Source organism: Suncus etruscus, chromosome 6, assembly GCF_024139225.1.
Source record: "Suncus etruscus isolate mSunEtr1 chromosome 6, mSunEtr1.pri.cur, whole genome shotgun sequence".
NCBI classification, from domain to species: Eukaryota; Metazoa; Chordata; class Mammalia; order Eulipotyphla; family Soricidae; genus Suncus; species Suncus etruscus.
The window spans coordinates 94,663,443-94,686,613 of NC_064853.1; the positions used below are offsets into that span (position 1 = coordinate 94,663,443).

General features: G+C 41.6%; 1 non-coding gene across 1 annotated transcript; it reads left to right on the forward strand.

Moving 5' to 3' along the window:
• The first annotated feature begins 5,251 nt into the window (after nt 1-5,251).
• LOC126012687 (small nucleolar RNA U13) lies at nt 5,252-5,356 on the forward strand. Its single transcript, XR_007497112.1, has one exon. It is a non-coding gene; the product is annotated as a small nucleolar RNA U13 (small nucleolar RNA).
• The last annotated feature ends 17,815 nt before the right edge of the window (nt 5,357-23,171 follow it).

Here is a 23,171-nt window from a genome sequence, read left to right on the forward strand (position 1 = left end):
TAAAAGCCTACACAGAGCAGTGCCTACACAGCCCCTTTTAGGAAGGACTATCCGTGCTCCTCAGTCTGTGGTCTCAAATGCTAAATTCATTGTATCCACCCTTGTTGTATATGAAAATATTTCCATAAGATTATCCTTTGCCTATTGCCCCACCTTGACCTTCTAGGTGGAGGCGCTGCTGAGAGCCAAATAAATAGCTTGGGTGCCAGGCGTTCGGGACTGTTTCCAGAGTTGGCTGGCTGGCTGGCTCTAGGTGTTTTGGAGCTAGCAACAGACTGACAAAGGACTCTCCTCACCCAACCTTTTTACCCTTAACCCTCCTGTCTGTGTGGATTATTTGCTGCGGATAAATATTACCAAGATCTCCCCCTAAAAGGGGACAGGAGATGGGAATCAATTTCTCATTCTGGGAGCTCTTTGCGGATACTCAATCAACAAAGTGGGCAACACACCCTCACAGATTTACTCAAATAATATTTCAATCTTGGTTCACTCGAGTTGACACACAGACCAACCAATTCAAGTTTCCTTAGTTTCACATAAAATGTTCATATTGGGGGGCTGGAGCAATAACATCATAATATACCTTGCCTTGCTTGCAGTCAATCGGACATCCCATATGATCCCAGGAGCCAGCCAACAAATTTATATCATGTTGCTTATTACAACTCAAAGGCAAATGGAATTTTTTGTTTGTCTGTTTTTTGAAGTCAGACTCAGCAGCACTCAGGGGTTACTCCTGGCTCAACACTCAGAAATCGATCCTGGCAGGCTCAGAGGACCATATGGGATGCCGGGATTCGGACCACCATCCTTCTGCATGTAAGGTAATCTCACTAACCTCCATGCTATATCTTCAGCCCCCCGGCAAATGAAATTATTAAAACTTAATCAACAAGGGTGATTATTTATTTGAGGGGGTGGAGAATTTTGGGCCCCACTCAGTGTTACTCAGGGGTAACTCCTGGCTCTGCTCTCAGAATTTGCTCCTGGCAGGCTCAGGGGATCATGTGAGATGCCAGGAATCAAACCCAGGTCTGTTCTGGGTAGGCCACATGCAAGGCAAATGCCCTACTGCAGTGCAATCTCTCCGGCCCAACAAGGGTGATTTTGAAATAATTGCTATATCTCTCCATGGTGTTGCTACAGCCAGTGTCTGAGGACTTACTGAACTGTGGTTTTGTGCTAATTGAAACTTCTGTGTTACTCAGGGTACATCTGCATGACTCCTTTCCTCTGAATATCCAAGATGTCCTTTGCACAGTTCCAGGACATGGAAGTCTCCAGAAGGGACTGAGCAACTTTTTTGTAGCCCTGAGATAATGTGGCTGGCTGGTGCAGAGCAGCCTGAGGAGCTGGTGGGAAATTTGTCTGAGGCTGCAGGATTTCTGCCACCAGAAGGGACAACTGCAAGTGTGGAAGCACTTAATTCCCCCAACCCTCAGCTTCCCTGAGCGCCAGTTGAGGGAAGAGACTCTGAATTAAATACTCTGAGATAAAGAGACCACAAAGCAAGCCCAGCAGGATCGGTCAGTGCCACGGAGGGACTGGGAACAGGACTCTTGGTTCCTGAATTTTGGAATGTGGGAGGCAGAGGCATCCTTTGTGGTCCAGCCAATTGGGAAGCCTGTGTGGAGTGTGAGTACAGCTACAGACACACTCTGCCAGGAAGACTAAGTGTCTGGGCAGGAGAGAAAAGGTTGGGGTTGGTGTGATAAAGCACTTGCCTTGGACATGGTCAACATGGTTTCACCCCTGGCACCATATATGGTCCCCAGAACCTCACCAGCGTGACCCCTGAGTAAGATAGGAGTAAGTTCTGAGCACTGGTGGGTACTTCTGTAAATTTCTCTCCCGAAAGGACTAAACACTTTGAGGCAGGGAGAGTTAATTTTTTCAGCGGTATTAAAATTTATATATTGCCATACAGTTGATCTATACAGTTTCTGGTGCATGTGAGCAGGATGAACTGATCACCATCATGGTCTATTCGAAATGAAGTATGTCACCCTATGTAGTTACCATTTTCTATTTTGTGATGATGAAAACTTTTAAGATTATAGTGATTTTCAAATATGCAAGGCAGTAGTTAGCTGTAGTCTCCATGCTGCCCATTATCTGGCTTATTGATTTTGTATCTTTTTGTTTTATTTTATTTTATTTTGTTTTGGGGCTACCCGGTGATGCTCAGGGGTTACTCCTGGCTATGTGCTCAGAAATCACTCCTGGCTAGAGGCACCAAATGGGATGCCAGGGATCTAACCAGGTTCATCCTGGATCTGCAGCATGCAAGGAAAATGCCCTACCACTGTGCTATTGCTTGGACCCCTGATTTTGTATCTTTTTATGTTTATTTTTGGGCCACATCTTACTCTATTCACTCCTGGCAGGGCTTGGAGGACTATATGTGGTGCCAGAGGTCAAACCTACATTGGCTGTCTGCAAGGCAAGTACCTTATCTGCTGTACCTTAGATAAGTACCTTATATGCTGGGACTATCTCTTCAGTCCCAGTTTTATTTATTTATTTATTTTTATTTATTTATTTACTTGCTTTTTGGGCCATATCGGTGACCCTCAGGGGTTACTCCTGGCTATGTGCTCAGAAATCGCTCCTGATTTGAGGGACCATATGGAACGCAGGGGATTGAACCTAGGTCCTTTCTGAATAGGCCATGTGCAAGGCAAACGCTCTACAGTTGTGCTATTGCTCCACCCCAGTTTTATATTTTTTGGGGGACAGAGCGAAACTCCAGAAGGGACGAGAGAACAAGGATTCAAACTACCATATTTTTCAGCTTATAAAACAACTTTTTTAACCTATGAAAAACTTAAAAGTCGGGGGTCGTCTTATAAGCGGGTATACGGCATGCTGAAACTTACTCCAGCTTCAGGTATGAGTAATCCGACCCCCTCTTACTACCGCATCCCATCCAGCCATCAGGACATCCTGGAAGAAGGCCTGGTCCAAACAAGACAACTGCATTTGTGGGTGTGGTTACAGCTGACAGCCTTTCCCAGAAAAGGGGGAGGGTGCACGCACTTGCTCCAAAAAAGCCCAACACCCGGAGTACCTGAGTGTGGTCAGATCCTTGTCTCTGCAGGTATTTGTAGAGACCATTGGGGAAAGAATAATTCTGTGTGATGGAGACAGTAAACGCGGCTTTAGCAGGATGTGAGCTTGGGCCACTCTCTCCTCCTGAGATGGCCAGCTTGTGGTGCATGGGTCCGTGTAGCCATAATCTTTCATAGCTCCATTTACATCTCGTTCAAGAAAAGGGTGAGTCTATGGAGCTGGCCGGGTTCGAACATGGTGACTTAATTTCAAACTGATCTTTATTATGATAATTGCAAAAGAGTGGTTTTCTGGTACAGAGGGTAGTGTGGAGTGCTTGCTTTGTATGCAGTTGATCTGGGTTTGATGCCCCTCAACCCATTTGATTCCCTGAGCCTCACTAGGAGATATTCCTGAGTGCAGATTCAGGAGTAACCCTTGAGCATTAAAAATTAAGAAATGATTTTCAAAAACCTTCTTCCTTCCTTCCTTCCTTCCTTCCTTCCTTCCTTCCTTCCTTCCTTCCTTCCTTCCTTCCTTCCTTCCTTCCTTCCTTCCTTCCCTCCCTCCTCCCCCCTCCCTCCCTTCCTTCTCTCTCCTTCCTTCCTTCCTTCCTTCCTTCCTTCCTTCCTTCCTTCCTTCCTTCCTTCCTTCCTTCTTTCCTTCCTTCCTTCCTTCCTTCCTTCCTTCCTTCCTTCCTTCCTTCCTTCCTTTCTTCCTTCCTTTCTTCCTTTCTTCTTTCTTTCTTTCTTTCTTCTTTCTTTCTTTCTTTCTTTCTTTCTTTCTTTCTTTCTTTCTTTCTTTCTTTCTTTCTTTTCTTTCTTTCTTTCTTTCTTTCTTTCTTTTTTCTTTCTTTCTTTTCTTTTCTTTCTTTCTTTCTTTTTTTCTTTCTTTCTTTCTTTTTTTTCTCTTTTCTTTTTTTTCTTTTTTCTTTCTTTTTCTCTTTTCTTTCTTTTTTCTTTCTCTCTTTCTTTCTTCTCTCTTTTTCTTTCTTCTCTCTTTCTTTCTTCTTTCTTTCTTCTTTCTTTCTTTCTTTCTTTCTTTCTTTTCTTTCTTTCTTTTTTCTTTCTTTCTTTCTTTCTTTCTTTCTTTCTTTCTTTTCTTTCTTTCTTTCTTTCTTTCTTCTTTCTTTCTTTCTTTCTTTCTCTTTCTTTCTTTCTTTCTCTTTCTTTCTTTCTTTCTTCTTTCTTTCTTTCTTTCTTTTCTTTCTTTCTTTCTTTCTTTCTTTCTTTCTCTTCTTTCTTCTTTCTTTCTTTCTTTTCTTTCTTTCTTTCTTTCTTTCTTTCTTTCTTTCTTTCTTTCTTTTTCTTTCTTTCTTTTCTTTCTTCTTTCTTTCTTTCTTTTCTTTCTTTCTTTCTTTCTTTCTTTCTTTCTTTCTTTCTTTCTTTCTTTCTTTCTTTCTTTTTCTTTCTTTCCACATCAGAAAATGGTCAAGTGTTACTCCTAGTTTTTCACTTAGCAATCACTCCTGGTGCAGCTAGGGGTTCCTTATGAGATACTGGGGGTTTAACCTAAATTGACTGCATGCAAGACAAATGCCCTACCTGCTGGGCTATGACTCTGGTCCCGAATCCCTCTATTTCAGCTTCATTCTCAGACTTCTATGTGAAGTGCCTTTGTTTCAAGAGGAGAGAACCAGTTGGCAACACCTTTTCAATGGGCTTTGGATGCTTAGGTGTCCAGGCAATGGGGGTTCAGAGTGACTGAGTGCAGCAATGGCTTCTAAGGATATGATAGAAGGAGTTCAGAAGAGTGTAGACTCAGGAGAGGATTCAGTGCCCAAAAGCAGAACAGCAAGGGAGGAAGAGCAGTGACAAAAGTATCCTCTAGAGTTCTCTGACTGGAACAATTTTTGTGGCTGGCTATGCCTGAAGCTAGTTCAAGCTTTGGGAAAGCAGGGCTGTGCCTGTGAGAAAGAACCCAAATGGACAAAGAATATTGGGCACCTATTGAGATTGTACCAAAATGTCTTAAGACCAATCTTTATATGGGTATGTAGAATGCTTTCCCATGCCAGTCAGGGATTCTTGGTCCAAGATGGGTCTCTAAGAATTCAGTTCACACCTGTTAATTTTTCTGTTTTATTTTAGTTACTGACAGTATTTTACTATGTGTAATTTAAATTGTGCCTTAAATAAATCTTGGTAAGTCAAACTTTACCATACATATATATGCATAGAAAGAACTCAGTATGGTGATCCTTTTCTGGTTCATAAGCATGATGATCGGATTTTCACACGCCTGTGTGATATGTGCCTCCCTTTCAACCTTGTTACGACATCGGCACATCACCCTTCTGCCATGAAGAAAAAAGAAGAAAAGAGATAAAAAAAGGAAAGAAAAAGGAAAAAGAAAGAAAGAACACAGTATGTACAGGGTTTCAGAAAATCTGTGTGTCAGATATCACTGGATGTTTGGGGATACACAAAGACACATACACAGAGAAAGCTGGCACCTGTGTGAGTCTGCCTGGTCATCTGGAAGTGCTGTTATGGCTTAATGTGCAGTGGGCAGAGGGGATTTGAGGATTCTTTCAAGAGCTTTACAGTGGGAGTAGAAAGAGTCCAAGAGTTTAGACATGGGGCCAGAGAGCTAGCACAGTGATAGGGTGTTTGCCTTGCAAGCAGCTGATTCAGGTCAGCTGCAAATTCCAGGTCAAGAAAATGCCCTACCCACTGTACTATCTCTCCAGCACTAGAATTTGCAGCTGACCTGGGTTTGGTCTCTGGCATCCCTGAGCACCACAAGGAATAATTCCTGAGCACAGAACCAGAGGTAACCTCTGAGCAATGCTGAGTCTGGCCTAAAAACAAACAAGACTTTTTTTTTTTTTAATGCATTGTGTTTTCATGGTTTGCTCATATCAAAGTTTTGGGCACCAATCCCACCACTGATATCAATTCCACCATATGCACAATTTCTCAATCCTTATACCAATCCTGTGTCCTCAACTAAATTCCTTAGAGTTTAGTTATTGTAGTTTGTATCTCCTGGTTATAGCACTGTAGGCTCTGAGCTTTAGGTATATACATACAATACACCAATCACTACACCATTGATATACTTGAGATCTTTGAATCCTGCCCTTGTTACCTCCCATCTACCTCTTCTTACTCCCCCATTCAATTTCTTTCTTGTCCTTCTCATTTCTATAATATAGAGTTTTTTGCAAACTTTCCAAAATACCAAATTTTCTAGGAAGCAAAAATTGCTTATGTCAAAGGAATGTTATGTGTTCATATGAAAACTACTCACTATATATTTCGCTTGCTTTTGGCCATGCCTGATCATATTAAGGGTTTACTTCTGGCTTTGCACTTAGAGATCATTTCTGGTGAGTATCATCAGACCATATGGGAGTCAGGATTGAACTGGGGTTAGCCACTTGCTCTATCCACTGTACTATTGTTCCAGCCCCAAGAAAACTCACCACTTCGAAAAGTTACTGATGTTGATTCTCATGAAGAGTCCACCCTCACAAAAAGTACTGATTTCACCTGCTGATGTAATAAATAAATGAAAAGAGACAATAATTCAGTGGATTACTGAAAATTGGTTTTTGTATCTGTCTACTAGTGAGCACTGAGCAAGATGCTAGCTCAGCACTTTGTTTTCTCTCGCTTTCTCTTTAATGTACTATTAAAATAGATATATTATAATGTATTGTAAAATAGATGTAAACAGATCACTTATTGTTGTTGTTGTTGTTGTTTTGGCTCATTCCTACTGGTGCTTTAGGGCTATCGCCCAATGCAGTGCTTGGAGGACCATTCCTGGTGGTGTTAGGGAGCCATGCAGTTCTTGGATTGAACCCAGGGATCCAGTACAAAGAATGTACTCCAGCCTTTTGAGACCACACTCAAGCCCCTGACTTCGTATTAGGTAGAGGGCACACCCAGCTATAGAGAGAAGTGAGGGAAGGTCCCCTCCCAGCAATGCTTGGTAGTACAGCCAGAACCAGAAACAGAGCTGGGCTGGGCTGGGCTGGGGTGCATGCAGGTGGGGATGAAACTCAAGGCTCACATGTGCTAGACATGTACTCTACCACTTGAATCATATCTCCTGGCTACATACTTCTTTTTACATTAAACAGTGACTGCATCTGTATAAAAGGAAGGCATGACAAAGAACATATTGATATAGTGGGCCGCATATCCTTTACCAATGATAAAAAAGAAAAAACTTGAGAACTAGAATTTTCAGTGAAATTGTCTGGCATTGGGCTCATTCTGCTAAGTCCTCCCAATTCTATGCCTCTATGCCAACTACTGATTTCTGTACCCAGGCTTGTGGAACCCATGCCTGGATTTGTGAGTTCTGCCCTCTGTTTATCTCTTGTGGACCACCTGGTCTGTTGGAGAATCTGTGTTCGTGTGTTGAAGTGAACAAAGTGGAGACTAGTAGCGAGGAATCTCCTTATCCATTAGAATTGTGCACATTCCAGCCGTCTCTTACACTTGTGTCGTTGTTCTCTGACTTTCTCAAAGTTTTTCAAGCCCTCTCAGGGGAGCCAGTGGCTCTTAGATCTCCCCAATGCTCTCAGGAGTTGCGGACAACAGTGGCCTTCGTTACTATCAATGGTTCCATCCTCCTGCTCTCTCTGAGTAGGTCTCAGTGGGTCTTCACACATGAGGCCTCTCTGGAAGCCACAGCCTTGGTATCTCTCTCTGCTCTGCCTTAGAGTGCTGCTCTCTCTGCTTCTACATTGCCCCTGCTCCACCATTGTCATACCATCTCTCCTGCTTTGTAGTTTCTGCTCTCTCTCTCTTGCTCATGGACCAACATCCTCTGCACTTCTGGGACTCTCTGAGCTCATCTTTCCTTTGGGCTACACCTGGTGGTGCTCATGCATCACTCGTGACTCTACCCTCAGGACTCACTACTGGCAGTGCTTGGGGGACCATATGGAATGCCGGGGATTGACCCAAGCGTCTACGTGTTGCACTATTTCCCTGACCCCACTTTCTCAGCCACAACTTTTTGGTGGCCAGGGGCAGCAGCAGTAGCAGGATGACAGCACCCCATAGCTATTCTTACTTGCTTCCTCCTAACTGTCTCAGGGGTATATCCCGAAGGACACAGCACAAGTCTGGTACTGGTACTGCCAAGGTTCATTTATAAACTGTTGGGTTAGGCAGCATGCAAACAAGTACTCAATGTCTTGTCTTCAAGGCTCACCGTTATTTTTCTTGTGTGCGTATTTTTGTTTTGAGGTCACACTCTGGCTCTGTACTCAAGGAGGATCACTTCTGGCAGACTCACAGGACCATATGGGGTGATGGTGACCTAACCTAGGTAGGCTGTGTGCAAGGCAGCATCTTACCCACTTTACTCTTCTTCCAGACTGAGACCTCCATCTTTTTATTTGTTTTGGGGCCACACCAGTTTGTGCTCAGGGCTTACTCCTAACTTTGGCTCAGAGATCACTTATGATAGGCTCAGGTGACCAATAGGATCAAACCCAGGTCAGCTGCATGCAAAGCAAGTACCCTACCTACTTATACTTTTGCTTTGGCCCCATAGTCCACTGTTTTGTTTTTACTAAAACATAAGCCTCATGGTTTTCCTGGGTTCCTCAAACATGGTAAGTCATGTATACTCGAGAATCCTAAAAAATACTATCCAGTGTGTCACCCTGTAGGCTGAATGTGCCTAACTGTGCTCAGTTAGTTAGGGTGGGAGAAAAAACTCACACTTTGACCAAATGTCATATAGAAAGTTAAAAAAAAAAAAGTGTCTTTAACTTACAGCTGATTTTTTGGTTTACAACAAATACTTGCAAAAGGGGTTAGAAAACATGTTGGAGAACGAAGTTAAATTAGCAGTGAATGATAGATGCTTCCGATGATGATAGGACAAGAGCCCAAAAGAAATTTTTATCTTCCTAGATACTGATGATACTATGCTAAGAAAAAGCGACGAGATGGTGAAAGCTTTTAAGTATCTGCTGTGTAATGAGACCAGCCAAACGGATTTTCATTCCTAGTGGATGAGAGCCCTGTGGGAAACAGAAGCTGTTGGCTCACATGGATCAGGTTAAGGAATGAAAAAGCCACAGTGGAGATTTATTTTCAAAATTCCTGACAACGGATGTGAAGGTGTTGACAGTGTTTGAATCCTTTAAAAATGATTTCACAGAGCAAACCATTCCCCTTCCCAATGGCATTGTGCTGCAGATTGAGCCTCCGTAAGAATTTGTTGGCAACATAGGTTTGTGGCCCATTTAAAAAAATTGGCCCCAGATGTTCAGCGAAATACAAAGAAGGCTGTTTGGGGGGTGGGTGGGAGGAAGCAGTGTTTTACATGCTTCCCTTTGAAACCCTTGCTGTTTTCTAGGGTTATCACTATTGGTCTGATGCCCACCCTAGTGGCCTTGTGATGACCTGCTTTCCCGAAGACCCTATGGTTCTCTTGATTTACAATTTCTTCTTATCCAGCCTCTATTCTCCACTGATAAACAAAATAACCCCAAGCCACAATTAAATATATGGTGTGCAAACTCAGCCAGGTAACAATATAAGACAGCATGTTTTTTTTTTACAAAGATTTCAGAAAAAGTTTTCTATAAAAAAAAACAACAAACAACTCAAGTATACCTATGTAGATCAAATGATGCTGCTAGTTAGCTCCCAGAGCCCACAAACCAGCCTTAGTAGCAGTAGCAACAACAGCATTCTGATCACAGCACCTACCTGAAGATGTAAGTTATCCTCTCAGTAGGCCTCAGCTTGAGACTTAGGTGTGGGATATAGTCTGCCAGGTTCCTGCAGTGAATCCCATATAATATGCAACATCTTGAGGTTTATTTATTTAGTTTTTCAGGTCTTATGTTTTGTTTTGTTTTGTTTTGTTTTGCAGGGGGCACCCTGGGTCTGTACTCAGAAATGATTCTTGACAGGCTTCTCTTTCTGGTCTCTGAAACTACTTTTCACTCCATGTTACCTAGAATCTCTCTGAATCTTCTGTACTTATTTATTCAAGGGAACACTCCCAATACTCTTACTTTTAAATCCATTCTGGCTCAGGTTGGAGTACAATGGGTAGGACACTTGTTTTGCATGTGGCCAACCCAGGTTCAATCCCTGGCATCCCCTAGAGTTCCTTGAGCACTGCCAGGAGTAATTCCTGTGCACTTCTAGGTGTGACCCCAAACCAAAATGGAAACCAAATAAACAAATAAATTCCGTTTGGCTCACATAAGGAGGTGATATCGACCACTGATCTCTATTATGTATTTTCTAAAGTTAAGTGGTAGGACATTTTTGTATATGTTATGATTATATAATAATATATATTAGCCTAGGTTAATCATTTTATCTTTCTCTCTGCCCTTTTTGTCCCATTTAGAATATGATAAAGAAAAACCCATCCATTGCTGCTTAACAGCCAACCTGTCACAAGTCCCTAGAGACCTAGATCTTGTATTGCTCAAAAACAATTCCAGGAGGCCAGAATGAATGAGACAAGGCTTCTCTGTGACCTGAATGGATAGTGATAAGATCAAGAGAACTCAGAAATCAAGTCTGAAAACAGCCAACATGTGAGCACAGGCCAAGTGACAGTCACTCTGTTCCCAAAACAGCTTTATCCTCCTTTTTGTTTGATGGGCAAGATTTGATTGAATCACTCAATTCTTCTGTGATTGCCACTTGTTTTGTTTTTGGGCCATAGCTGACAGAGCTCAGGAACTAGCTCAGTGTCTGAGGGTCACTCTCTGTGCCAATTCGGGAACCTTTACAGCAAGTGTGTTTCAGCCCATTTAGCTGTCTCCATAGGCCCTGATACCTACTTCTTGGCAACATCCAATATCATGCCCTTCATCAAAGTCACCTCATACAAGCCTGACTCCCCTCAGTTCTTTTACCTCCTTTCATGGGCCCCAAAGTCCCTCCTTCCAACGAGCAATACATTTAGTTTGCTCAACCAGTGTACTCCTGGACCAGGGATGTGGCTCAGTGATGGAGCACATGTCTTGCATGGGAGAGGCCCTAAATTCCATTCCTGGCACTAAGAAAACAAATAAAATCTAACTTTGTAGGTTGGTTTTTCTGGATTTTTTTTGTTTTGCCTTTTTTTTATTTTTGGTGGGCCACACCCGGTGATGTTAGGGGTTACTTCTGGCTATGCGCTCAGAAATCACTCCTGGCTTGGAGCGTCCATATGGGATGCTGGGGATCGAACCGAGGTCCATCCTGATCAGCCGTGTGAAAGGCAAACACCCTACTGCTGTGCTATTGCTCCAGCCCCATGTTTCTCTGGTTTTTTGTTTCTTTTAGATAAAGACCAGAAGTAAAAATTCTGCATCACCTGGTAGGTTTATTTCTAGATATCTGAGGAAATACCATCCTGTTTTCTGCACTGGAATTTCATGGATATTTCCATCAACCATAGGGTCTTTCCCTGGATTTTAGGGATATAGATGAATTGTATAATCTGTACCTTTCATTTCAAGAAAGTAAAGGAGTTTTATCATGAATTTGTTTTCTTCTGAGGAGATGGCACATCCAGTGGTGCTCAGAGGATATTCCTGGCTATGTGCTTAGGAGTGACCCTAAGTAGTATCATGAGCTATATATATATATATATATATATATATATATATATATATGTGTGTGTGTGTGTGTGTGTGTGTGTGTGTGTGTGTGTGTGGTGCCAGGGATAGAATTACAGTCAGTGGAATGCAATGCAAGAGCCTAATCTTGTATTATACTATCTCTTTGGGCCTACAATAAACTTGTTATAGGATTCAGGGAGATATTGGAAGGGCTGGAACACATGCTTTGCCTGAGAAACCCCTGGGTCCCAGTTTCATCTTTGCCATTACATGGTCCCCTTTCTATAGTCAAATGTGTGCTCCCACCCTCTTCCCCAAGAATTCATTATAAAATTTGTTATAAGAAGTGAGTGTTGAGCTGTACAGGACCACCAATGAATATTTTCTGGACCCACTGTTATAGGCAATCATGGTGTTTTGTTTTTGTTTGCACTTCTATCCTATGTGTGAATGAGGGATGCTCATTATACCACTTCAATGCAAGGGAACATCCAATTACAAATTACAAAACAAATTTGTCTTCAAACTAAACTCAAAGCAAATGATTCAGCTCTGTAGCTTGAGAACATAAACTGACTAAAGGTAACCTACTGTAAGGAAGGGGATATATTTGTAAATTACATATTTGATAAGGGTTAATATCCAAAACGTATAAAATATGTATTTAACTCTGGTAATTAAACGAACTTACTCAATTCTGGTAAGAAAATAAAAAACCTACAATGTGTTTTTTTTTTTTAAACAAGCAGAATATCTGAAGAGGCATTTCCCAACCACGATATAGAAAAGGCTAAGTCTATAAAAATTACTCTAGTCATCAGCAAAATACAAATAAAGACCACCTAAGTTAGCACCTTTCTCTATTATATTACTGCTACTAAAAAGACAGAAGGTGATGTGGAGGGGATGTGGAAGAAAGGAATCCTTTTTTCTTTTTTTTTTTTTTTTTTTTTTTTTTGGTTTTTGGGCCACACCCGGTGACGCTCAGGGGTTACTCCTGGCTATGCGCTCAGAAGTCGCTCCTGGCTTGGGGGACCATATGGGACGCCGGGGGATCGAACCGCGGTCCGTCTCCTAGGCTAGCGCAGGTAAGGCAGGCACCTTACCTCGAGCGCCACCGCCCGGCCTGGAATCCTTTTTTCATGGTTGATGGAAATGTCCATGCAGTCCCAGAGTAGAAAACAGGGTGGTACTTCTTTAGCTATCTAGAAATAAAACTACCAGGCGATGCAGAAATTCCACTTTTGGTCTTTCTCCAAAAGAAGCAAACAAACAGAAAAGGCAACCTAAAAGTGTATTCTAATCCCCATGTAATCCCAGCATTGTTTCACAGCAGTTAAGATATGGAAACAATCCAAGTGTCCTCTGGTGGGTGAAAGAATAAAGAAAACTTTGTATGCATGATGCCTATTATTCAACGATAAAAAGGAAGGATATATTGCCATTTGTGGCAACATGGTTAAAACTTGAAGGCAATTGAGGGGCATAGAGATAGTATTCAGGTTAATATACTATAGCACACAGCTAATTCTAGTTTGAACCACCTGGAGTAGCTCCTCCGAGCACAGAGCAAAGAGGAGACCCTAAGGGCTACCAGATGTGACCTCCCAAAATAAACAAAAAACCCTGGATCTACTTTACAGAAAAGGCTAGTAGTGGAAACATTGTGGAATAAAATGAGAGAAAAGGGTTAAATATCACCACCTCCCTACTATAAATTAAGCAGGTCATGGGTATAATATAGGATGGGAACTAAGGCTCATAATATGGTATCAGGTAATTAGAAGGAAGGAGAGAGGAACAGAGGAAAGACCGAGGAAGAAGAAAGAAGGAAGAAGGGAGGAGGAAGAAAAGAAAAGAAGGAGGGAATCAATCAATGAAGGAGGAAGGAAGGAGGGACTGAAGGGCAAAGGAAGGAGGAAAGGAAGGAGAGAGAAGGAAAATGGAGTAAATGGAAAAAGGAAGGATAAGGAGTGATAAAGAAAAAGGACTGGCAGGACTCTTGAAGGTGGTTTTTAGTCTACGAAGGTTCCAGTTTTATCCCTTTTCTCATTGTTTCCCCACTTGCCTATTAATTGCACACTTAGGGCCTTGCTCTCTGGGAGTCAACTTTGCTACTCCCACTTAGGGCTTTCCTGTACCCCTACCATTTGCTTCTCAGCTGTGTGCTTTTCCTTGATAGCCACCCCATCTAGTATCTTTCCTATCCTGCCAGACTGTTAAATCAATAGTGGGATTAAAAAAAACTTTGAAGACTTGTAGAATAAAGCTGCCTTCCATTTGCAGATCAACATCTCAAACATTATTATCCCGTCTAGAATACATCTCTTGTTCTTAGTCCCTTTCAGTTTGATTTTCTCAAGGATTGCATTAACTTTCCTCCACAGCTGTCCAATATTTAATTTCTTTATCTCTTCTTCCATTGTATACCAGCCTTACCATCTTGGTCAGGAGCTCTCTTGACTAGATCCTTTGCCCCAAGTCTACATGAAAACACTTCTCTCCTCATTCAATCCCCTCACCTATCCATCTTCTAATTTCAACACCTCCAGGGTTGCCCTTCTGTGGGTCTCACTCCACAATAAACACCAGTATTGCTTCAAATACAAAAATTTGGGCCAGGGAGATAGGGCTCAAAGGGTTCAATCATATGCTTTGCACAAAAGATCTCTAAGTTTATTTCTTGTCCTATATGATTCCAAACCACTACAGTTCCAAAGTAACATTGCTCTGAATCACCATAGTTCCAAAGCACCAAGGAACAATACTTAAACAAACCATAAATTTGATTATTGCTGTTTGCTTGACCCAAATCCCTTCCTTTGTATGGAGAGAATAACCCTGGTAAAGCTGTACACTGCTGACTAAGAAGTATATCACCCAATATGATGACAATGTCTATCTATCTATCTATCTATCTATCTATCTATCTATCTATCTATCTATCTATCTATCTATCTATCTATCTATCTATCTATCTATCTATCTATCTGGTCTTCTTGGGTGGGCTCTACATTAATAGTGAAATAAATTTATAGAAATATTAATTATTTCCCCATATCTCAAATAAATACTTACTAAACATCTCTTGCATATCCTGTAAGTGTTATATACAGAGAAATTTGTTGATTTCTCATCCTACCTCTATGGAGTACTTAATAATACTCCATTTCTGTACTACAAATAGTACTATCATTTCTGTTTAACTATGTTTAAGTTCCTTTTTCTTCTTCAAAGTTCAGATTAGTCAGTTTCCTTGTATTCTTCTTCATTTCTTCTTTTTCTTCTCTTCTTTCTGTTATTCTTCTCTTCTTTCTGTTATTTTTCTCTTCCTCTTTCTTTTCTTCTTTTCTCCTTCTCCTTTTTCTTCTTTTTTTTTTTAAGGTCACATCTAGCTGTGCTTAGAGTTTACTCCTGGCTCTGTGTTCATGGATTACTCCTAGTGGGCTTTGAGGTCTAAATGGAATGTTGAGGATAGAATCTGAGTTGGCTGCAAACAAAATAAGCATTCTGCCTTCTGTATTATTGCTCTGGCCCAATTTCCATGTCCTCTCCTTCCCTTTACCACCTTACTCACTCATATCCCCACAAAATTGCCTCAGTTATGAAATTCTGGGAGGTTTTCTCTGCAGAAAGTTGCTATCTTTCCAGGCTGGGATTGCTCACTTATTTCCCAGTATACTAGACTCTTAATTCTGGATTTCTTCATCCACAGTGACCTCTTTGATAAACTATGCCTTGATCCTTGTTACTAAGAAAGGTATCACCTCTTATGTTTAAACCAATTCTCCAAGTGAAATAATTTCCTACCCTTTGAGTTCTCCCAGGCAGTAGCTAAAGCTGGAAGATGACATAAGGATAGATTTTAAAAGTATTTTAAAATAGTGGAAAGGTTTTTTGTTTTTTTTTTCAGGCTGTTAACCTGACACCAGGTTCGATCCCTGGAACTCCATATGATCCTCAATGCACAGTCAGGAGTAACCCCTGAGTATTGCGGTTGTGGCTTCCCACACCCACACAATATAAAATCAAGAATTTTCCATGTAAGTGGTTTTATTCAACTCCCTTTTCCTTTCTCCAAGCTTCTACGAGGTACTCCTGGCGCCCTACTCAAAATCCTTGACTGATGAGACCTTTGGTTCAATGCAAATCCTCCCATTTGATGCTGCTCAGATCGTGCAGCCACTAAGGCCACCCTGTGGTGCTGGGTCTTTCAAGGCCTCTCTCAGCATTGCTCAGGAGGTCTGCACCCTGTCATTCTCAGGGAACCAGGAGATGAAGGAATCACATCTCAGTTGGGCACATATCAGGTATGGTTCCTTGAAGCAGAAATTAGGAGCAGGAACCCTAAGTGACCCTTTTTAGGAGCTAAGCAGAAATGAATAGGTTGCAAATCATTAGTTACAACAAGAACAGAAAAAAAGAGTTTAAGCATGATCAGGTTGCAGAAACAAGAACTGGGAAGCTGCAGAAACAATAAGTATATATCTGTGCAGAGCTTGAAACAAACCATTAATCAATCATTGTACCAGCTATTCTATAAAATACATGCCCAAACCCTGGAAGCAAAGTAGCCTGTATCTAATACATTAAACACCCTGTGTGAACTGCACTTGGGATCAGCATTTGTGGCAGTAGCTAGGCTAAGTTCACATTTATAAGAAATCGGGGTTGCAATTCAAAACAATGAGATATCATCAGATACCACAGAAACTGGCACAGTCAAAAAGAACAAGAAAAGCCAGTACTGTTACAGATGTGGGGAGAAAGAGATCCTCATTCACTGCTGATAGGAATGTAGATTAGGTAAGCATTTTGAAAAACAATATGGACATTCCTCAAAATAACTAGAAATTGAACTTCCAGCTGAATCAGCAGTACTGCTCCTGAGAATATATCCCCAGGAGCCCAAACATACAATGCAAAAAGATATCTGCACTCCCTATCTTAATTGCAGCATAATTCACAATAGCCAGAATAGCCAAGAATAGATGAGTGGACAAATAGATTATGGTATGTCTACCCAATGGAATACTATGCAGCCATTAGGAAAATATGAAGTCAGGAAATTTACTCATACATGGAAAGACATGAAGAGTATCATGCTGAGTGAAATGAGTCAGAAGGAGAGGGACAGACATAAAATGATTGTCTTCTGGATGTGGGTAGAAATAGTTTTCATGGACCCTAAAGGCTGTACAGTCTGGAGGCCCCTCATTGGGAAAAAGGAGGAAGAAATTCCTTTCACAATCTTTTAGTGGTGGGTAATTTACCAATAACTTGCTCTGGCCCCTCCCAGGACCTTAGAGAGATGAAAATGAGGGTCCTGGAACTTAAACTTTATGAGTTTTTTAAAATTCAATTTGGCTCTGCTTTTAGGCATTTTTAGGGTAAACACAGAAAGAAGGGGAGGGAGCTGGCCTCTTTTGTAGATTGGTTCTGGCTTCTCTGAGAAGAAAACTAGGACTGGTCTCCTTACAGCTGCTGGAGAAAGACACATTTTTCTCCCATGTCTCTCAGAGCATGCTTGCCCTCCACGTTCCACTTTCACCTTGTCCTTGCTCTCCTTATCTGCCCTCAATCCTTATCCTCAAGGCCTTGTTTCTATGCCCATACACAGTGTTTCTGTAGGGAGTGTGCTACAGTGTCATTTCAATTAACTCCTTCTAGCATGGCTCATCTTAGGTCCTGAAAATGCAAATAAATGCCTCTTCTATTTCTGGTAGTAGTATTGCAGTCTCCATGGACAGCTGTTCTGGCTGCCTGGGAGGTGTGTAATTGCAGCTGCTGTTGGAGCTAGAGCTTTTCTCCCTGGTTCTTTCTCCAACATCTCTTCCCTTCTTCCCTCCTTCTCTGGGCCCAGGCTGTCTCCCCTTATGCAGACAAGAAGTTTGAAGCAATGACTTTTTAACAGAACCCAGGAATAAGTATTTGGATACAGTTTTCTTTATTTCACTCACTAAAGGAACTTAGTCAGCACCCTTTCTCTCCCTCTCTCTTAGTATTGGCTGAAACTGTCTGCAAAGTCAAGGAGATCAGCAATCTCAGAAGTTTCTTTTGTTTAGGTCATACCCTGCCTTTACCCAAAACAAAGGCATTTCTCTCTACTTCCTCTTTTCTTTTCACCTATCCCACTTGACATTACCCCTCCTGGTGAATTTGTACCGGTCTGATAAAGAAAGGTCAGTTTGGCTTGGCTTGCAAAGAGACCACAAGGTCAGAAGACACTGACTCCATGATTCTTTCCTGACTGGCTTTGTTTATTAATTCTTCACAGCTACCCTTCTATTAGATCGTTTACCCAGGGTTGGAAAATGGTGCCTCTGGTGATTTTACAATTTTGATTCTATATTTCTGTATTTCAGTACCATGGGGACCACTTGCACCCCACATTTCAAGATAGACCTTTCCCTTCTGCTCCCCCCAACATAAGTCTGGGGCTTTCCTTTGATCTTTCCCTGGAATGGCACATTGGTAAATTATTGGCTTTATTAATAGAGTTAGAACAATGAACTAGCTCATATCATATCCTAAGACAAATAACAAACTCAAATTTAAAATTATTTTGAGATATGCTTAAAATGTTTTTATTTAATTATGTATACTTAAAAGTACTTATCTCCTATGTCTTTGCTAACTTGATGATCACTCCTTTTCTGAATAGCATACTTTGCTCTTTGAGATAGAAGTAAACTTCAGTTTAGGTTTTAAAAATTACAATATCTGGACTCAGAAGAATATGTCAGAAGACTATGTGCTGGAGGCCCAGGTTCAATCCCTGGCATTGCATGGTTCTCTCAAGTGTTACCAGATGTGGCCTCAAAAAAAAACAACTAAAAAGAAAAACAACTTCATTACTATGCTTCATGTGAAAAAAATATGAATGTAATGAAAGAAGCAAAGTCCTTACTGATATGCAAAACTGAAACCCCTCCCATTGTGATATTTCCCACCTTCAGCCACAGGCAAACACACACACACACACACACACACACACACACACACACAGTGTCTGGAAGCTTGAATGCTCCTTGAATTCCTAGTAAGCGTCTCCCCACTCCCTTACACACACACAGTGTCTGGAAGCTTGAACCCTCCTTGAATTCCTAGTAAGCGTGTCGTGTCCCCTCCCCCCCCTTCCTTTCCTCATCCCAAATCTTGGATTGCATCTTGGATCCCAAAAGTGGAAAACAAAGCAGGACTCCTTGTTTTCACTTTGTGCATGTTAATAACAAGAAGTTGTGCAGAGGAGACAGAAAAGAAATAGAGAAATGAAGAGAAGACAGTAATGGTAAGAAATTCAGCCCTGGGACCGGCAGGTTTATTTTGCAATGAGGAATAAGGTGAGTTTGATCACAAAGAACAAAGAAAAAAATCAAGGTAGCAAGGTTGGAGCTCCCTTGTTCCAGTGGAGCTCCCAGGGCATTTTGCATGCTAGATATGTGATGTCTACCTTGGAAATCCTGATTAAAAGATTGGAGCACCAGACAGCTCTGTACTTAGGCAACTATATCATACAGCTATGCCTCTGTTCAGAGTTTCTCTAGTTTTTCCTTACCATAGCCAGTCAGATACAACTGACTTCTGGGTCCTCCGTCCAGGAAGAGCAGAAATAGTGTCAGAGGTTGCAGAGGCCTTAGGTGGCAGTCAGAATAGCAGTTGCTAAACCCATGTGCCAACAGAGAGGATGATAAAGACCATGCCCACAGGATATTCTGATTATCATGACTGCCTAATTGGAGGCACATATGTCAGCCCAAATGACGCTTCCAGTTGTGATTGCCAGCCCCATCTATACCTTAACACCCAGACTGATGGGCTGGTAGGGGACCCAGATCTTCATGGTGAGGACTAGGCTGACTAGCAATGTGGGTGTGATGAAAAAGATGTGCAGGTGTATGGCCTTCCATCTTTTTTTCCCCCTAAGGGTTGCTTAGCTATTCTTGGGTATTGTTCCAAAATAATTGAAGGAGTGTTTGATCCACTTTTTTTTTTGCTTTGGTTTTTTGGCCACACCCAGTGATGCAGTGATGCTCAGGGGTTACTCCTGGCTATGTGCTCAGAAATCGCTCCTGGCTTGGGGGACCATATGGGACACCGGGGGATCAAACTGTGTTCTGTCCTAGGTCAGCCACGTGCAACACAAAGGTCCTACCACTGCACCACCACTCTGGTCCCCCTTATAACATTTTTAAGTCTAACATCTGTGCCATCCAAAATTAGTATGGCCACTCCAGCCTTTTAAATGGAGTTGTTTGCTTGAATGATTGTCCTCCAACCTTTGAGTTTGAGTCTGTGTTTGTTCTGACTATTCAGATCTGTTTTTTTGTAGGCAACTTTTTGGTCCATTTTGCTATTCTGTGTCTCTTAACTGGTGCATTTAGTCCATTGATGTTGTGAGAGATGATTGTCATTGGTTTAGTATCTATGCACTCAGAAATTTCTCCTGGCTTGGGAACCATATGGGACACTGGGAATCAAACTGAGGTCTGCCCTGGACCTCAGGGCAAATGCCTTACTACTGCGCTATCACTCTAGCCCGAAGCTGTTTATCTGTGAAGCTGTGTATCTTTCCTTCAAAATTGAATCTATGTCTGGCTAGGTGAAGTGCTCTTAATTTTTTTGAGTTTTGTCACTATATCCCACTACTGCCTTCAGGCTTTGAGGGTTTCTTTGTGACAAGTCTACAGGAAATCTTAGGGATGCTCCTTTAATGTAATTTTTGATCTCCTATCTATGGGATTTGTCATTGTAAGTAGGATGTGTCTTGGGTGCTTTTCTTTGGGTCTCTTTTGACTGGTACTCTTTGTTCATGTAGGATTTGATTATAGGCATTCTTTAGTTCTGGGAGTTTCTCTTTCATGATGTCCTTGATTGTTGATACTTAATAGGGGTTTTCTTCCTGTGTCTCTGAAACTTCAGTGATTCTTATGTTGTTCCTGTTTAGTTTATCAAAGACTTCTATTTTTGTCTGTTCACATTCTTTGAGGACTTTTCCCATTTGTATTGAGGCTCTTTTCCAACCTCTTCTGTTGTATGTAGTGTTATGCATCTCATCTTCCATGTTACTGATTCTGTCTTCCACCACTATTACTCAGTTGTAGAGGCTTTTCAGTGAGATTTTCATTTTGCCTACCAAGTTTTTCAGCCTTGTTATTTCAGTTTTCTTTTCCTTTTCCTTTTTATTTTTTTTTGGGGGAGGGGTCACACCTGGCAGTGCTAAGGGGTTACTCCTGGCTTTATGCTCAGAAATCACTCCTGGCAGGCTCAGGGGACCATCTGGGATGCCGGGACTTGAACCACCGACCTTCTGCATGCAAGGCAAATGCCTTACTTCTATGCTATCTCTCCAGCCCCTTGAAGTTTTCTTATTTCTACTCTCAGATCCTCTTGATTCTTATTTGTGGTGAGTTCAATTCATTCCATGCTTTCTTTGAGGTCTATGAACATCCTCCATATTTCTTCTCTAAAGTCCTTATCTCTCAGGCTAAATATGTGGTTACTTTTTGGGTTATTGGAGCTACCATCTTTGTTCTCTGAGCATTTCCCCCCCATTTTCATGGTTGTAGTGTGATGTTTTCTATGTCCTACACTGGTTTTTCTTGACTAGGAGGAGCACCACAAAATGGAGTGGAGTGGCCACACTCTACTGGCTCTTTGTCTTTGACTTGGATTCCATCTCTCATCAGGGGTCCAACAAGGTGGCTTCTGGGTTCCAAAGCCTCCAACTCTAATGCCTGTGGCCTTGTCTCTAATACAGGTTATGCAGGTCTACTCAGTCATACAATGTTTTCAGCACCCACCCCTTTACCAGTGTACTCTTTACAACACCAATGTCCCCAGTTTCTCTTTGTTTCCTTCTCCTTACCAGCCTGTCTCTATGACAGATACTTTTCTTCTCCCTCTCTGTTTTTCTCTGTCTTTGTTTCTGTCTCTTTCTCTCTCTCACTCTCTCTTCCTTTTTTTTTCAGGCACTGTGGTTTGTAATACTGTTACTGAAAGTGTATCATGCATACCTCTTTTCAACACCCAATTCTTCTCCAGAGTAATAATTTCCAACTATTATTGTCATAGTACCCCCTTTTTTCTATTGTCTTTGCATATTACTCTAATCCTTTTAAAATAATATCTGGAAAATTAGTTTTATGGGCTGAATGCATAAAGGAGGCCTAGTTTTAATGCCCAGCATTGCCATTTCCTTTAAGCAAGTCTGAGTACAGACCCAGGAGTAGCCCCTGGGGGCACTGCTGGGTGAAATCTCAAACAAAATTAAACCAAACTAAAGTATTTTTATTTAGTTTATTTAGTTTAGCCCAATTATTCTAGGTCTGTCCCTCTCCCTTTGGATGGCCCAATATCTTAAATTTTTTTGAATTTTCTGTCTTTGGATCACAATTTATTTGTCACAGACATGACTGTCTATAACATTCTAGTTCATCTGGTTCATTCTGGTTTGTTGAAATCAAGCTGGTAAGACTCAGAGAATAGGAGGTCTGAGCATATGGTAGGACACACATAAGAGTCAGGAGGGGAACTGGATCCACAGGAGTATACTGCCATCACACCTAACTTTGCAGGGGTCAGAACAAACCATCCAAAGAGTTAAAGTACAACCTTACATGAAGAGGGAGGAGTTTTGGGGATTGTAATAGCAACATGATTAGCCCAAAGTGATTGTGCTGTTTTGGTCCTTCTCAGGGATTCTGAGTTTTAGGAGTGGGTCAGTATAAATGTAGGATTTCCAACTGGCAGTTTTATCATTACCTCCTGGATACAGTGATTGTAAGTTTACCAAGGCTGTGTCAAGTCCAGATGGAACAATCATAGTTTGAACATTTTAGAGCCAAACTCTTGCTCTGTCAATGCACAATTATCCACCCTTGTTTTGAAAAAATGATTGTTGCTTGCTTTGTGGATATTCTGGAGGCTGAAAGTCTCCCTTTCTACCTAGGCTACCAGGTGATCATGTAACCTAGGTGTTCTTTACTTCTAAAGTCAAGCACACATGATAGTTGTATATTATCCAGCAGAAAAGGCTCAGTGAGGCTAAGCCTGTGCATGCCCTGGAAGCACAAATAAGTGACCTGAATAGTTTGTTTACATTCCCATCTTGGCTTCTCCTCTATCTTTCCCCTCAGCTCACACCTGTTGCCATGTGCTACATTCTCCATGACCACTTGGTGAGGAGAAAACAGGTGAGCTTGGTTCCAGATGGTTCTACCAGAATCCCATTAAGAAGCTCCACAGGCCTACGCCAGATGACCCAGTAGTGCTGCTGGGAGAAGGGACACTTTCAAAGTACAGAGTCCAGAGTGATCTTATACTTTAGTTTGGTTTGATTTTGTTTGGGGTTTCACCCATCAGTGCCCCCAGGGGCTACTCCTGGGTCTGTACTCAGTCTTGCTTGAAGGAACTGGCAATGTTGGGGATCAAAACTAGGCCTCCTTTATGCACTCAGCCCATTGAACTTGCATAGAATGTTTTTGATTTCTTCATTTTCTGCTTTTTCTTCAAGGCTGACAAAACACTAACTCAGGATAGTGATGAAAATCAGGTCAGGTGA